The 14,480-nt window shown below is 54.7% G+C and overlaps 1 protein-coding gene across 7 annotated transcripts in view; it reads left to right on the top strand.

Annotated features, from left to right (window-relative positions):
• The window catches only part of TTC7B (tetratricopeptide repeat domain 7B), a 248,625-nt gene that overhangs the window by 4,619 nt on the left and 229,526 nt on the right, over positions 1–14,480 (top strand). Inside the window, exon 2 of one of the 7 annotated variants that reach the window (XM_047796151.1) lies at positions 2,413–2,581. The exons of 5 other annotated variants lie outside the window; for them this stretch is intronic. The gene's annotated coding sequence lies outside the window, so the exon portion shown is untranslated. Of the gene's footprint in view, positions 1–2,412; positions 2,582–8,703; positions 8,856–14,480 lie in introns of all 7 variants that reach the window. One more of the 7 variants, XM_047796152.1, reaches the window with a different exon arrangement.

Below are 14,480 nucleotides of genomic sequence, written 5' to 3'. Positions count from 1 at the left end.
TATAGCTGTGACATAGGCCAGCAGCTGCAGCTCCGATTTGACCCCTAGGCTGGGAACTTCCATTTGCCGTGGGTGCAGCCCTAAGAAAACACAAACAAAACCCCCTACCCCATCTGAGTGGCTGGGAGGATGAAACGAGGTGACATATGTTAAACTTGGCACCTGCCAAACACTGGCGTTCACTCCCTCTTGCTGACTCAGCTCGGCTCTGGGCAGGGAGGCTGGGTCCCGGGTATCACCTGGTTGGGAAAAAGCCTGGGAGACCTAGATGACACACCTGAGCTATGCCTGGTCTAGACATTTCAATTATGGAGCAGGCATTTTAGAGCCTGCACCCGCCCCGAAGACAGCTGCTCCCTCTGAGGCAGTGCCGGCCTCTCTCGGCGTCCCCAGGCTGAGCTCACTGGGACCAGTCAGGCTCCTAATGGTAGTGTTTCCTTCAAGGGACCATCGCCCTTCCAGTAAAGCGTGATTTTTGAGCTTTTAATTACCTGTTGCTGATGGGTAGGTAGGGAACGGGCACCTGAAGCAAGGAATATTTGGGGGGTAAAAGTTTGGCTACAAAATGTACTTAGTCCGTTGAATAGGAATGAGGTTCTTGCATTTGCCAATAGCTGATATTCCTGTGGTTTGAAGGAAGAGGCACGGATGACCTTGTGGCTTCCCCTTCTGGAGGAAGGCTGCGCTCCCGGACGGCCCACTGGTCTCGCTCAGGCCCCTGGAGCTTTCCCAGAGAGCAGGAGAGGTAGTGCGGGGCTGTGGTGCCCCTCCTGGCCCGAAGGGCTTCTTTGGGACATTGAGGTATAACGGAGAGCCTGCTGCAGGGCAAGAAGGTGGCCCTGGGGAGTTCCCGTTGTGGTGCAGTGGTTAGCAAATAACTAGGAACCATAAGGTTTCGGGTTTGATCCCTGGCCTCGCTCATTGGGTCAAGGATCCGGCATTGCCATGAGCTGTGGTGTAGGTTGCACATGCGGCCTGGATCCCACGTTGCTGTGGCTCTGGTGTAGGCTGGTGGCTATGGCTCCAATTAGACCCCTAGCCTGGGAACCTTCATATGCTGCAGGAGTGGCCCAAGAAAAGGCAAAAAGACAAAAAAAAAAAAAAAAAGAAGGTGGCCCTGGTGTTTAGGAGTGGCCTCTGGACATGCCCCGGGTACAGCTGACTTCCAGAGTCAAGCTGCCCCCAGGGCAGAGGGCAAGAAGGCCTCGGTGACAGGGACTTTCCTCCTGGCCTTCCCAGGCCAGCCTCCTGCTTTCAAATGTCCTGTCCTGCTGTCCTCTGAAGGACACGCCTTTGTGGCAGACCACACATCCTGCTTTTTGGATCCAGGAGATTCACTTATCTGACAGTAACACATCAGTGGCTCTGAGCTACCACTGCGGCTCATGATCTCTGGTCAGGGTAGAAGGACCGTGACCTTGTAGCTACACGTAGTGGGGCCAGGACTGCTTCGCTTGACCCCCTGGCCTCCAGTCCAGGGATGTCAGGCTCCAGACAGAGAGGGATGAGGAGTTCCACATCCAGGCCTCGGTCTGCCAGCCTTTCCAGCCCGGCCCCCCGTGCCCTCGGCGCCTCTCCCTCTTGGCTGCCTGGGCCTCCCGGACCCCCTCGGTCCCCTTGCTTTTCTTCTTTCCCTTGTGCGCTTGCTCTTTGGCTCCCGAGTCCTCTCTGCAGATCAGAAGCCCACCCCTGTGTCTGTCAAGGTCTGGTTCAGGTTCCTTCCAGCTCTCCTTCCTTCCCGGAACAGGCTGTTTGCTGCTCAGAAGACAAACAGCCACAGAGCTGGAACCAGATGGGCCCCGAGAAATCACACTGCAGCCGTTTTCACACGGTCCTAAGCAGAAACCTCCCCGGGGGCTGGGTGGGCAGGCAGCCCTCGCCCTGGAGCAGTTGCACTTTCCCCTAAAGTTTCCTTTGAAGGAGGGGCTAATGTGCTCAAAATTGGAAACCCACTGATGGAGTCCAGCCTCTCCAATTTACAGATGAGGAAACGGGCCCAGAGAGAGGTGTCCTCCTTAGAGCCCAGCAGGGATGGCAGAGGCCAGCGGAGGGGTCAAGGGCCCGGCCCGGCTGTCCTTGCTTCGGCTCAAAGTGCCCCTCTGCTTTTTCCCAGCTAAGTGTGTTATTCCACCCCTGTGCACAGTGGGGACACACACCCAGAAGTCCTTTTCTGAAACTCTTGGGGCCAGATGTGTTTCAGGATGCAGAATTTTTCAGGTTGGGGTACCTCTACTGGACATAAGGTGACATTCCTCGTGGGGTCAGGCCCATGAGCAAATAATCAATATTTCTGCATCACGCGATGCCAACAGTCGTTGCGAAAGAGATAAATTGACTCTAAATAACCTCGCGTGAGTTCAGTTTTACTGCCCAAGAAGGTACTAACAACAAAACCCTGCTTTTGGTTTGTAGAGAGGTCTGGATCTCAGAAATTACGGACTTGTAATAACAGTGCTGAACTGGGAGGCAGGTTGGAAAAGACCAAGTGAGAACAAAGCAAAACAAACAAGCGAGACACCTGGAAGCGCTCAGCGTGGGGCCTGCACAGAGTGCGCCCTCAGCGGACAGCAGCTGCCGCCTGGTTAGTGGTGGTGGTGGGGGGGATTGCTGGCATCTCCCACTCCCCAGCTCAGGGCCACCTCCCCTCCCCAATATGGTCTGTCTGGGCGTGTGCCTCCTCTCCTCACTAAGGTGGTCCTTCTAGAAGACAACGAGAGTGGTCCTGCTTCAGTGAGCTGTCAGTCTCAGAGCCTGTATTGGGTGTACCGTGTCGAACTGGCCCACAGTCTTTCACAGGGAGGCTCTGGTCCATTGGAATAGGTCTTTCAAGAAGTAAGGCTGGAGTTCCCGTCGTGGCGCAGTGGTTAATGAATCCGACTAGGAACCATGAGGTTGCGGGTTCGGTCCCTGCCCTTGCTCAGTGGGTTAACGATCCGGCGTTGCCGTGAGCTGTGGTGTAGGTTGCAGACGCGGCTCGGATCCCGCATTGGCTCTGGCGTAGGCCAATGGCTACAGCTCCGATTCGACCCCTAGCCTGGGAACCTCCATATGCGGCGGGAGTGGCCCAAAGAAATAGCAAAAAGACAAAAAAAAAAAAAAAGAAGTAAGGCTGAGAACCTTCCAAAATGGACATGAGGGCCAAGGTGCAGGTGGTGACCCTGTCCCTGGGGCACATTGTCCTGCAGGGACTGGGTTCGCCATCTCAGGGGCGGGCCAGATCCAGTGAGTCGGGGCCAGCCAGAGGTCCCCTGCTTGGCGATCCAGCATTTTCCACCTCCACTCACCCTCCTCCTTCCTGGTGAAGCCCTGATTTTGTCCAACCATCAGCCCCCTGCAAGCGCCATGTGCTTTTATTGTAGGTGGGCCATGGCCCCAGAGGGCCCACTCCCTTGCCTGTCATTGGTGGAGCCACGACCATACGACTTCGTTCCAGCTCCTGAGACATCAGAGGCATTTGTGTGTGTGTGTTGGGGGGTGTTGTTGTGCGAAGGATGTTGTCATGCTTAAGAGTGACACCCATGCTTAAGAAGGAAGAAGAATGTTCTCTCTTCCCCTGGAAGTTGTTCATGCTTCTGAAGCCTGGGGCTGCAGCATCTTGTGCCAGGAGTGAGGCTGAACCAAGGAGGGTGGGAGCGCAGAGAGACAGGGAGAGCATGGCCTTGGTCACACTTGAGCTGCTGATGGCTCCATGCCAGGAGCGGCCCTTCCTGGACTTCCTGTTATGTGAGATAATAAAACGCTGTCTTGCTGAAGCCACCTTGAGTCGGGCGTTGGCTCATCACTTCTGCTGAAAGCCTTCAAACTGGTGCAGCTCTATGCTTGCCCAGAGCACTCCACCGCCGGCCAGCCTTGCCCTGGGCGCTGTGCCAGGAAGGGCCTTTGCTCCTGATGCATGTCGTCCTCACGTGGGTGGATTCCTGCCCCTCTGCGTGACCTCGTGCTTGGCAGGTGGAAGAGGGTTCCAGAGCTTTGACCTCTGTGAAAGCCTGCGTTTCCCATCTGAGAAGCCAGGAAGAGGGGAGAGGTCTTCTGAGACCTCTCAAAACCATCCCCATCAGCCACCAAGACAAGAAGGAGCAACATTTGGCAGGCGGGTGAGATGAGCGCCATGTAAACTGCACAGAAAATGCGAAGGGCCTGCCGCCTGGTCCCCCAGCTTTGTCTGTCCCTGTTCTTCAGGCACAGCGCACGACAGAGGTGCCAGAACCAGGCAGAACAGATGGGTTTTGCTCCTTTCACAAGCCTTCCAGACCCAGTGTCAGAATCCCCAGGCATTTGCCCTCCAAGTGACCTTGTGCACATCACTTGATCCACTCAAACCTTAGTTTTCCTGGCGTCACAGGTGTTACAACAGTGCCCGTGAGGAGGCACAATGAACAAGTGTTCCTTGAGCTTCCCCTGTGTGCTGGATCCCCAGCATGCCCTTGACATGGGTCCCAGGGAATCGTCACAGTAGCAGAGTTTGGGGGAAGGGGTTCCGGGTGGTGACTCCCCTTCAGGGCATAATGACTGAGCCTTGGAGGTGTTCATGGAGCCGAGTTCTAGCCCACCTCTGACTCTAGTTCTTTTGTTCTACACTGATGTTTATCTAAACTTTTCCCATCAGAGAAGCCCCAAGCTGGCTGGTTAGAACCCAGATTGCAGGCCCCACAGCTAGTGATGCTGATGCAGCCTGGCTGTGGGGCCCGGGCTTCTGCACAATTTACGAGCTCCCAGGTGTTGCTGGTTCGCGGACACTCTCTGAGCAGCACTGGCTTAAGGGAGCTGGGACATTATGGATTCTCAGACCTTTCCTCTAGGTGGTGATTCTCTTGGTCCGTGATGCAGGCCAGAAATCTGCATTTTAAAATTGAGCCTCTGGTCTCAGTGGTAATGAACCTAAGTATTCATGAGGATGAGGGTTCAATCCCTGGCCTTGCTCAGTGGGTTAAGGATCCAGTGTTGCCCCAAGCTGTAGGTCGCAGACATGGCTTGGATCCAGAGTTGCTGTGGCTGTGGTGTAGGCCTCCAGCTGCAGCTCTAATTTGACTCCTAGCCTGGGAACTTCCATGTGCTTCAGGTGTGGCCCTAATAATTAGATTGGAAAAGAATAGAATAGAATAGGCGGCCCTAATAAGAAATAGAATAGAAGTGAAGTGACGTGAAGTGCAGTGGAGTAAAATGGAGCCTCTGGTGATATGTGTCATCAGGCAGCTCTGGCAGTCCCTGCCCTTAGCCACCATCCTTAGCCTTTAGTGAGCATCATCTATGGGGGTGGGGAGGGCTGCACTGGAAGAAGTCGAGTGAGCCTGGCCACCAGCCACAGGAGTTTCCAACTCAGGGCAGTCACTCAGCGTCTGGGCAGCTGAGTCACGTGGGGCTGATTAGCAGCTCCGAGTTCCAGGCTGGGCCCCAGCTTCTGCTTTTGGACGTCTTAGTGGGCTTGGGTTCAGGGAGCAGATGGTTAACTGGGGGAACTGTGGCACAGGGAGGGCCAGGACCAGACGTGAGACATGGTTGTCCAAGTGGTGGGGCTGAGTGTCACCTGCAACCTGAGCGCAGCGACAGCATCACTGAATGCTTCAGGGTGCAGCTGGGTTACTGGAGGCTGAGAGCTGCGGGTCAGGCCTGGTAGAACCTTGGGACAACCCACTCATCCAGTGGGCCTGGGTCTCCTCTGCTTTTAGCATTGAGAGCCCTGTGTCCCAGGATCCTCTCAGTCCTGGGACGACAGTTCACCGTGTTAGGAGCGTGGGGACACGTGGGCAAAGAGGGCAGGCAGTCAGTACAGGGAAAGCCGTGGATTTTGCCCTGTTAGACCTGCATTCGGACCCTGGCTGGGTCTGACACTTACTGCTCATCAGGCCTCAAGTGGGTTACTTAGCTTCTCTGAGCCTCTCTCTTTATCTCCAAGTTGCTTTGAGGAGTAAATAAGATAATGCACTTTGCAGCACCAGCATTATCTGAAGCAGCCTGACTGAATCAGGAGTATTGTGTGTGCAGGGAGGGTAGAAAGTTCCAGATACTCGGTCCTTTACAGGGTGTGGAGGAAGTGAACAGGATAACAATAGCAATGACAGCCAAGACGGTCCACAGGGGCGGGGCCGGGTTCCTGTCGTACTGAATTGCGGCTGAAGCCCGAAGCTGACAATGGTCCGCATTTGCTGGGTCCCAAAACTTCAGTCCAAGTTTGACAGACACCTCGGGCCTCCTTCCAGCCACCCCTTCAGCCCCCAGTGAGCCCAGGATAAAGATGTAGGGATGCTGAATGGCTAATGGGGCCAGGAAGGTGAATGAGACCACTGGGTGCCCACCCTTGGAGGGCAAGGCCTTTTTGGTCTTTTGTTCATTGCTCAATCCCAAGCACAGGCTGCATGGCTGGCACACAGTAGGTACTCAACTAATTATTAAATGAACGACTTGGCCTCTGCTCTGGGGGACTTCACTTGGATTCATTGACTCATCAGACACCTACTGAGCACCTCTTGGCTGGCAGCCCCTGTCCTGGGGACCTGGAACGCAGTGATGCCCAAGTCTGGTTCATAGAGACTTGGCGGACAGGCGGTCAGGGCCGGGAGCTGGAGGAACAGGGCTAGGATGCCCCGGGAGGGAGTGTCCACCTGCCCATGGTCCCACATCTGAGCCTCTTGGTGTCATCCTAGTGTGTCTGGCCAGGACCTGGCTGGGGCTGGACAAGTCCGGGCTGGGTGAGGCTACAGTCAGCTCTCCGCTGAGTCCGAGGCCTGGGGGCCTGGAAAGGGGGTCTCCCAGGCCCCTTGCATCTGCCCCAGGCCCTGCGGCAGCGTCCTCCGTGCCTCTGCCCAGGGCTGACGCCACTGGGTCCAGTCAGCCTTCTGCCTGGAGAGATTCCTCAGGCCCCTCAGACCCCACTTGCTTCCGACGCCCTTCTGAGCGTCCCTGCTCATCTTTGCGCAGCACCTTGTAGGACGTGGTGGCCGCCTCCCTACGGACCCTGCTCCTTGAAGGCAGGCACTGGATCGGGGCTTTGAAGCTTCGGGATGAGCTTGTTCACTCTGTTTGGGGCTGGCTTCCTGAGAGAGCCATTTCTAAGCCTTCTGGGCCGGCCTGATAACGTCCCCCTGCCTGTTAGAGTCACTTCCTGCCCCGCGGAGCTCTGGGGACAGGCCAAGCCAACCCCAAGCTCATGACTTTCGAGTTACCTTGTCTTTTCTTAGACGGGGTTTCTCTAGGGGAAGTGTGTGTGTGTGTGTGTGTGTGTGTGTGTGTGTGTGTGAGAGAGAGAGAGAGGCACCGTACACTCACTCGTCTGCTCTGCCAGCGCAGCGGAAGTATTGTCTTCTGTTCCCACATTTTCCTCTTCTGTCCTTCAGCCTCTGCTTTGTGTGTGGATACGAGGCGGCTTTGGCATGAAGCCTGGACTCGATATCAGGACTTCCCCAGAATGTCGTTCCTGCCAACTTCTTTTGGGCTCCTTCATCTTTGCCTTATGCCATCCTTGCCTGTCAATCAAGAGTTCCAAGTGGCCAGGGCCTCTGGACTGGGTCACAGCTGAAAGATAGTGGAGGTGGGCCCGTGAGGGCCCGAGGCAGAAGGGGGAGGTCTGGGTCTCAGTCGGCAGTCAGGCCCGACTCTGTGCCGGGCACCGCTGGGGGCTGAGTCTCCAGAGAGCAGGTGCTTGGTTGGGCCCTGCCTCTGGAGGGGAGCTCTGCTCATTGATGGATTCATTCCAGAACACCTGCCGTGAGGATGCGTGTGAGAGCCACAGGCTGGAGGTCAGGGCTAAGGCGGTGCGTGACAAGGATCTTGGCCTTCACTTTGGGTGGGGTGGGGGGGGGAGCTGTCGCAGGGTTTGAGGGTGGGGCTGATGGGATCTGACTGAGATTTGAAAACAGGTGCAGGGCATCTAATGCACGTGTGTGCCCCTCTCTTCCCCATCCTCTGCCGGACAGTGTCCTCACCCTGGATCAGCGCAGCTCTGCCAGCCCGCCTGTGCATCTGGCTGAGGGACACCCTCGCCTTGCTGACCCTGTGCCCTTGGTGACCAGTGACCTCAAGGGCACTGCCCCTCCTCTGGTGGGTTTGCAGTCCCACTTCCCCAAACGTCTGTGGCTCAGGTTCTTTTCTCTTCTTGGACCCTGTACATTCTCTGAATGCCAGGCTCGCCCTCCTTGCTGGCGACCTTGCCTCCCCCCTTACTGAGGAAGTAGAAACAATCTGGAGACCCGCTCGTTTCCTCCCCACCCCCCGCCCGAGTCGACCTGCTTTCCTCCTTCACTGCATAGACGCCTCAGTTCCTTTCAAGGGCCTGCAGCCCATCACCTTTGCTCCGAATTCCTTCCATTCTCGCCTTCCCAGATTCACCCCCTCTCTGCTCCCCTGGATCAGTTCTCTGTCTGTCTATCTGTCCTGCCCTAGGCCCTTTGGGATGCACACGGCCCTGGACTTCCTGCCGGAACCTTCCTTAACCCTGCGTTGCTGGCTAATTCCTGCCACGTTTCTCTGCGCCCTTTCGGCAAAGCCTCTTCTGAGAACCGCCATCCCCTCTGCCCACCTGGCCGGCTGGTATCCCCTGGGGTCTCCCTCAGGTCAGGGTCCCCCTCCGATGTCACCTCCGTGTTGCCAGACATAATGGTTACGTTTAGGCTCTTGTCTTCCTGGATGTTCCCACTTCTTTGAATCCACCTGAGCCTCATTCTGGAAACTTCTAACCTCAGCTTCTCTTCCCTGGTCCCTCCTCCTCAGTCTCTCAGCTTTGACCCGGACCTTCAGCCACTGACCTCATTTCTCGTCTTGGATCTCAAGTATCATCTCACCTGGTTAACACAGAAGTCCTGGTTACATTCTTCCCCACCCGGTGAATGGCAAGCGACACCACTGTCCAGTCACCGTGCAATGTAAGATCTAGAATTTACCTTCAATCCTCTCCTTTCCTCAACCCTCGTGCATTGGCTTCCTGGTGCTACTGTTAACAAATGACCTCAAATCTACGGGCTGAAATCAGGACAAATGTGTTCCCTTCCGTTCCGGAGGTCTGCCGTCAGAAACGAGTCTCGTTGGGCTAAAACCAAGTGTGGACGGGGTTACATTCCTTCTGGAGGCTCTGGGGAGGGGCCGGGTCCTTGCCTTGGCTTGTCTGGCTTTGAAGCGTCCTCCAGTCTCCCCACAGCACCTCCTCTGACTCTGACCCGCCTTCTTCCCTCTTCTAGGGACCCACTGTGCCCGCCCAGATAATCCAGGATAATCCTCCCCTTTCAGGATCTTTAACTTACTTATACCCGAAAAGCCCCCTTTGCCACGCAAGGTGACATATCCACAGGTTCCAGAAGTTAAGGCGTAGACATCATGATGGGGGGGGCACTGTTCTGTCTTCCGTACCTCCAATCCACTCCATTCGTTAGTAATTTGACCTCCAAACTGTGTCTCACTCAACTGTTTCTCCTTTGCTGCTCTGTTTCTCACCGCACGCCTCCTTGTCCAGGTGGCGAGCACCTCTCGCCTGACTACTGCAGTAACCTTCTAACTGGCTCTGCCTTTGCCTTTGCCGTGCTCCAATCCCAAGTTCGCTCTCTACACAACAGACAGAGGGATCTTTCAAGATATAATCAGGAGTTCCTGTCGTGGCTCAGTGGTTAACAAATCTGACTAGGAACCATGAGGTTGCTGGTTCGATCCCTGGCCTTGCTCAGTGGGTTAAGGATCTGGTGTTGCCGTGAGCTGCGGTGTAGGTCGCAGATGTGGCTCGGATCCTGTGTTGCTGTGGCTGTGACGTAGGCCGGCAGCTGTAGCTCTGATTGGACCTCTAGCCTGGGAACCTCCATATGCCGTGGGTGCGGCCCTAGAAAAAGACAAAAAGACAAAAATAAATAAATTAAAAAAAAAAGACCTAAATCAGATAATTTCACACCCCTGTTATCTCCTCTCTGCACCCCCCCCCAACAAAAAACTTGCAGTCGTACTTGGAATGGCAAACTCCTGGCCTCAGGCTCTGAGAACATTCAGGGCCTGCCTCTCTATCTGCCCCCCGATCCCTTCCTTCTGCTCCAGCCACGCTGGCCTTCATGCTGTTTCTAGAACATACCTGCTGAGTCCCCACAGGCGAGTTGAGAGGATGCTGGTCCCTCAGCCATTTGCATGGCTGCCTATCACGTCATTCAAGTTTCCAGACCCGCTCCCTGGAGACTTGCTCTCATCCGACCACCCCGTTTCAAGGAGCCGTGCGATTGCCCACTGTCACGCCGCCCGCTTTGCTTCTCTGCACATCTCTTACCGCTGTCTGGCCTTTTTCTGGTTTGTCTCTGTCTCCACTGTCCAGAAACAGAAGCTCCTCGAGGGTAGAGGCCTTTCCTGTCTTGGTCCTTAGTGCTAGCCAGTGAGTGCTTATACAAGAAAAGCCTGGTGGAGCGTGCTCAGCTTGGGCTGGGGGAGCTGGAGGAAACGTCTCCCAGGGGCCCCCAAAATGCATCTCAGACAATGCCTTGGATTTCAGCAGGAGAAGGAAGGCAGGTACAGCATGTCCAGGCACCCTCAGCTGAGACAGATTGCCGCGGCCTTGGAAGGATGCTGAGCGCCTGGAGTGTGTGTACGTGAGAGGGCTGGTGGCCCGGGGGTATGGGTGGGGGTGGGTGAGGGGCTCTCAGTAGTGACCAAAGACTTAAAACACCTTCAGCTGGTGCTGAGATGATGGAGTAGGTCATGGGGACCCCTCGGTGGGTGGCAGATTCGAGCACACTGTATCATGCCATCATTTTTTCATTTAAATTAACCAGTTAACGTTTCTTGTGGGTAACAGGTGTTTACTAAATACTGTTTATTAAATAAGGAATGGTTATTAAAATCTAATAATGCCAAGGAGTACATGATGAAAGTAGCTGCTCCTGTAAACAGCCACTCTTTGGGCTCTACTGGGGTCCTTTCAGAAACACTCTGTACGCCTGTACATTTACGAGAAAGTATTGTTGGTTTTTGTTCTTTACACATAGTAGTAACTCTTGTGCTCCCTACTTTGTGTCTCTGTACCTTTGAGAATATGATCTATTACTGTGTCACAAATCATCTGAGAACTTAGTACCTTAAAAGGACCACTTTGGGAGTTCCCGTTGTGGTTCAGGGGGTTAAGAACCTGACTAGTATCCATGAGGATATGGATTTGATCCTGGCCTCACTCAGTGCATTAAGGATCATGTGTTGCTGCAAGCTGCGGCATAGGTCGCAGATGCAGCTCGTTGCTGTGGCTGTGGCTGTGGCTGTGGCGGGCAGCTGCAGCTCCAATTCAACCCATAGCCCAGGAACTTCCATTTGCTGCAGGTGCGGCTGTAAAAAAACCCCCAAAACCCAAACCCAAAACTAAACAAAAACAACCACCTTGTATCATTTTTTAGGGTTCTGGGCTTGCCAGAGCTTATTCCTGCTGCAGCGGCCAGCTGTGGGTCAGCTCAGGGATGCTGCTGCCCTTGCCTGGGCTCCCTTTACGTGGCTGGGTCTTGCTTGAGACAAGTCAGCTCTGCTGGCATGTGGCCTTTCAGCCTCCAAGGTCTAAGCTAGCCAAGCACGTTTCCATGGGGGTCACAGAGCTGCAATAGGGAATAAGCAAGTAAGCCCTTTTCCAAGCTGCTGTGTGCATCCACTTTGCTACTGTCGTATCAGCTGAAGCAAGTTACGTGGCCAAGCCCAAGGTCAGTGCAGGCCACAAAGCGTGTGGATTCTGGGAGGCCTGAGGACCTGGGGCCATTTGTGCAGTCAGCCTACCACGGAGCTGTATTTAGATCTGTTCCCTTTGTTTAGTGGACACACTCTGTCCCATTGCCGGGGGCACATCATCATTTGTTCCCAGGTCCCATGTCATCGTGTCTATTCTTTGCCATTTGGGTGCCGTAAACATCCCTGGAGGTCCATGTCTGTGCTCAAGAGTACCTGGCTCTCTGGGAGACGCTTCTAAGACTGGAATTTCTGCGTCAGATGGCACAGATACATCCCTGGGTTTGTCAGTATTGCTGAGTGACCCTCTGTAGACACTTTTATTTATTTATTTATATTTATTTATTTTTGTCTTTTTAGAGCTGCACCCGAGGCATATGGAGATTCCCAGGCTTGGGGTTGAATCAGAGCTGCAGCTGCCGGCGTACACCACAGTCACAGCAACACAGGATCCAAGCCGCATCTGCGACTTACACCACAGCTCATGGCAATGCTGGATCCTTAAGCCACGGAGTGAGGCCAGGGATGGAGCCTGCAACCTCATGGGTATGAGTCGGATCCGTTTCCGCTGCGCCACGATGGGAACTCCTGTAGACACTTTTGTGTTTGTGCTCCTCCCGATGCTACCTGATGGCTGTGTTTTCCTGTCAACACGCTTTGGGAGATGGGAGGATCACAAGTGCTGCCACCATTAAGGTACCTGTGACTCAGAAGCAGCCACACAGAGAGGAGGATAAAATTCACTGCGGTCGCACGGAGACGAGGAATTGGAGAACCTGGCTGTCTGCTGGGTAACAAAGGGGACGCGGAAGAACCAGTTCCTCCTTCAAGAGGGGCTTGTTTTTTTCCTCTTGGATCGGAGCCACAGCAGGAATGGTTTGAATAGACCTGATGCTTCCCTATTGACATAGAAACCAAGGGGTTGAGATTTTTTGTATTGATCTCAAGTACCCCCTGGAACCGAGCGGACACCCGAGGTGTTTTCTTCCCTGTCCGATCAGACCTCTGTGTGAGCTGGGAGAAGCCTGTGCAGAAGGGGCAGTCACTTCAAGTCACCAAGGCGCAGGCCCCCCCCCTTCTCCGGGGGGCTAGGGAGGCCAAGGAGGCCTGGGTGCTGAGCTGTGCCAGCCATGTGGGACTTAGCGGGAGGGACCAGGGCCTAGGGTCCCCTGCTGGAGCCTAATTCCTCACGCTCTTCCCCATGAGGGGCCTCAGGAGGGGTCTCTGCTGGGTTTCAGGCTTTCTCTAAATCACCAGGGAGCTAGTTTCAGCCGCCTCACTGAAACCACAAAAAATACTTGTGGCAAAGGTGGAGCCAGCTCCGGGCACCTCTCTGGGCACCCGAGTCCCCCCTCACTTCAGTCCCCTGAGAATCCTAGCAGGTGGAGCAGGAGAGGGACCTAGGAACTGCCTGTCCCGCCGCCCTTGCAACGGAGGGCTTAAGCGGCTTGGCCAGGGTTGGGAAGGAAGCTGGGCTCCCTTCTCTCAAAGCCAGAGTCCCCATGGTTTGTGCCTGGTGTGCTGGGGAGATGGGGCTGCCTGGGTTCTATCCGGCTCCAGGGCAGGCAGGATCTCTGACGCCTGGCCTCTTTCTTTCCTCATGCCTGCTCCCCTGTCTGAGATGGAGGTGCTTATGCTCTCGGGGTCCTGGTGTTTGGAGGACTCACAGGAGGATGTAAACTGCCCAGCGACCACATCGGGTTGGTAAGAGCTCAGGATGGCTTGTCTGGTAATGGGCGTTGCTCAACACCCATATCCTCCGACTCGATTGCAGGCCCCTTGAGCACAGGGATTGTCGCAGAGAGCTTTCTGGTCCTACTAGATCCAGCAGAACCGTTCTGGGAAATACTAAGTCTAAACGTGTGCAAATAACAGCAATAGGAACTGACATTGATTCAGCACCTGCTCGCTCTGATATGCATTGTGTATATTAGCTCTAGCCCACACTGCAGCCAGGTGTGGAAACGAAGGCTCAGTGCCACGCAGCTAGGAAGCAGAGGAGCAGGGATTCAAGCCCAGGGCTGCCTGAGGCCCAAGCTCCAACCGTCCTCACACGGTGGGATTGGGTTTCCCGATCCCAGAAAGTACGCACGCAGCCCCGCTTTGCAGCCCGGCTGCTCCACCTCAGCTTTGGGGGGCCCGCTGTGCTCTGCCCTGTGCCTCAGGGCCTGAGTGGGCAGAGAGGCTCAGATTTGTCTTTCAGGAGGCAGGATTCTGATATCCGCTCTGCCTGGGCCTGTGCTGTGGCTAGAAAGCTCTCAAAGCCATCGTAAGGCGCACCTTCTTTGCTGCTCGGTTCGCAGGGGCCACTTTCTTCTGTTGCCTGGTGGCCAGTGTTTTGAAAGCTGTTTCTTTTCTTTTCTCTTTCGTATATTCTGTCTTGTTTTTGTCATTATTTCAGATGGGAGGGTGAATTTGATCTATCTTGGCTGGAAGCGAAAGTCTATTTTTAACATTTTGATCCTCTTTATTTCTTATTTAATTCTTTAATCCCATAGGAATTAATTTTCTGGTATGCCCTGAGGTGCCTTTTTCCCTTGTGCCTCATCATCCCAGCATACGTCTGGATACATGGTTGGGCAATGACAGCTGGGTAGGGGACATTTGTTTTTTTGTTGACAGTGGATTTTTTTTGGGGGGCACACCCGATGCACAAGGAAGTTCCCAAGCCGGGGACTGAACCTGAGCCACAGCAGTGACCCGAGCTGCAGCAGTGACAGTGCAAACTCCTTAACCCAGTGAGCCACTAGGGAACTCAGATAGTGGATTCTGATTGGGAAGCTGCAAGGTCCTTGAGCAGTGCCACCAATGCCTGTGGGGTCCCC

The sequence above is a fragment of the Phacochoerus africanus genome, chromosome 9 (assembly GCF_016906955.1).
Source record: "Phacochoerus africanus isolate WHEZ1 chromosome 9, ROS_Pafr_v1, whole genome shotgun sequence".
Taxonomy (NCBI): domain Eukaryota; kingdom Metazoa; phylum Chordata; class Mammalia; order Artiodactyla; family Suidae; genus Phacochoerus; species Phacochoerus africanus.
This window is presented reverse-complemented; position numbering and strand designations above follow the sequence as displayed.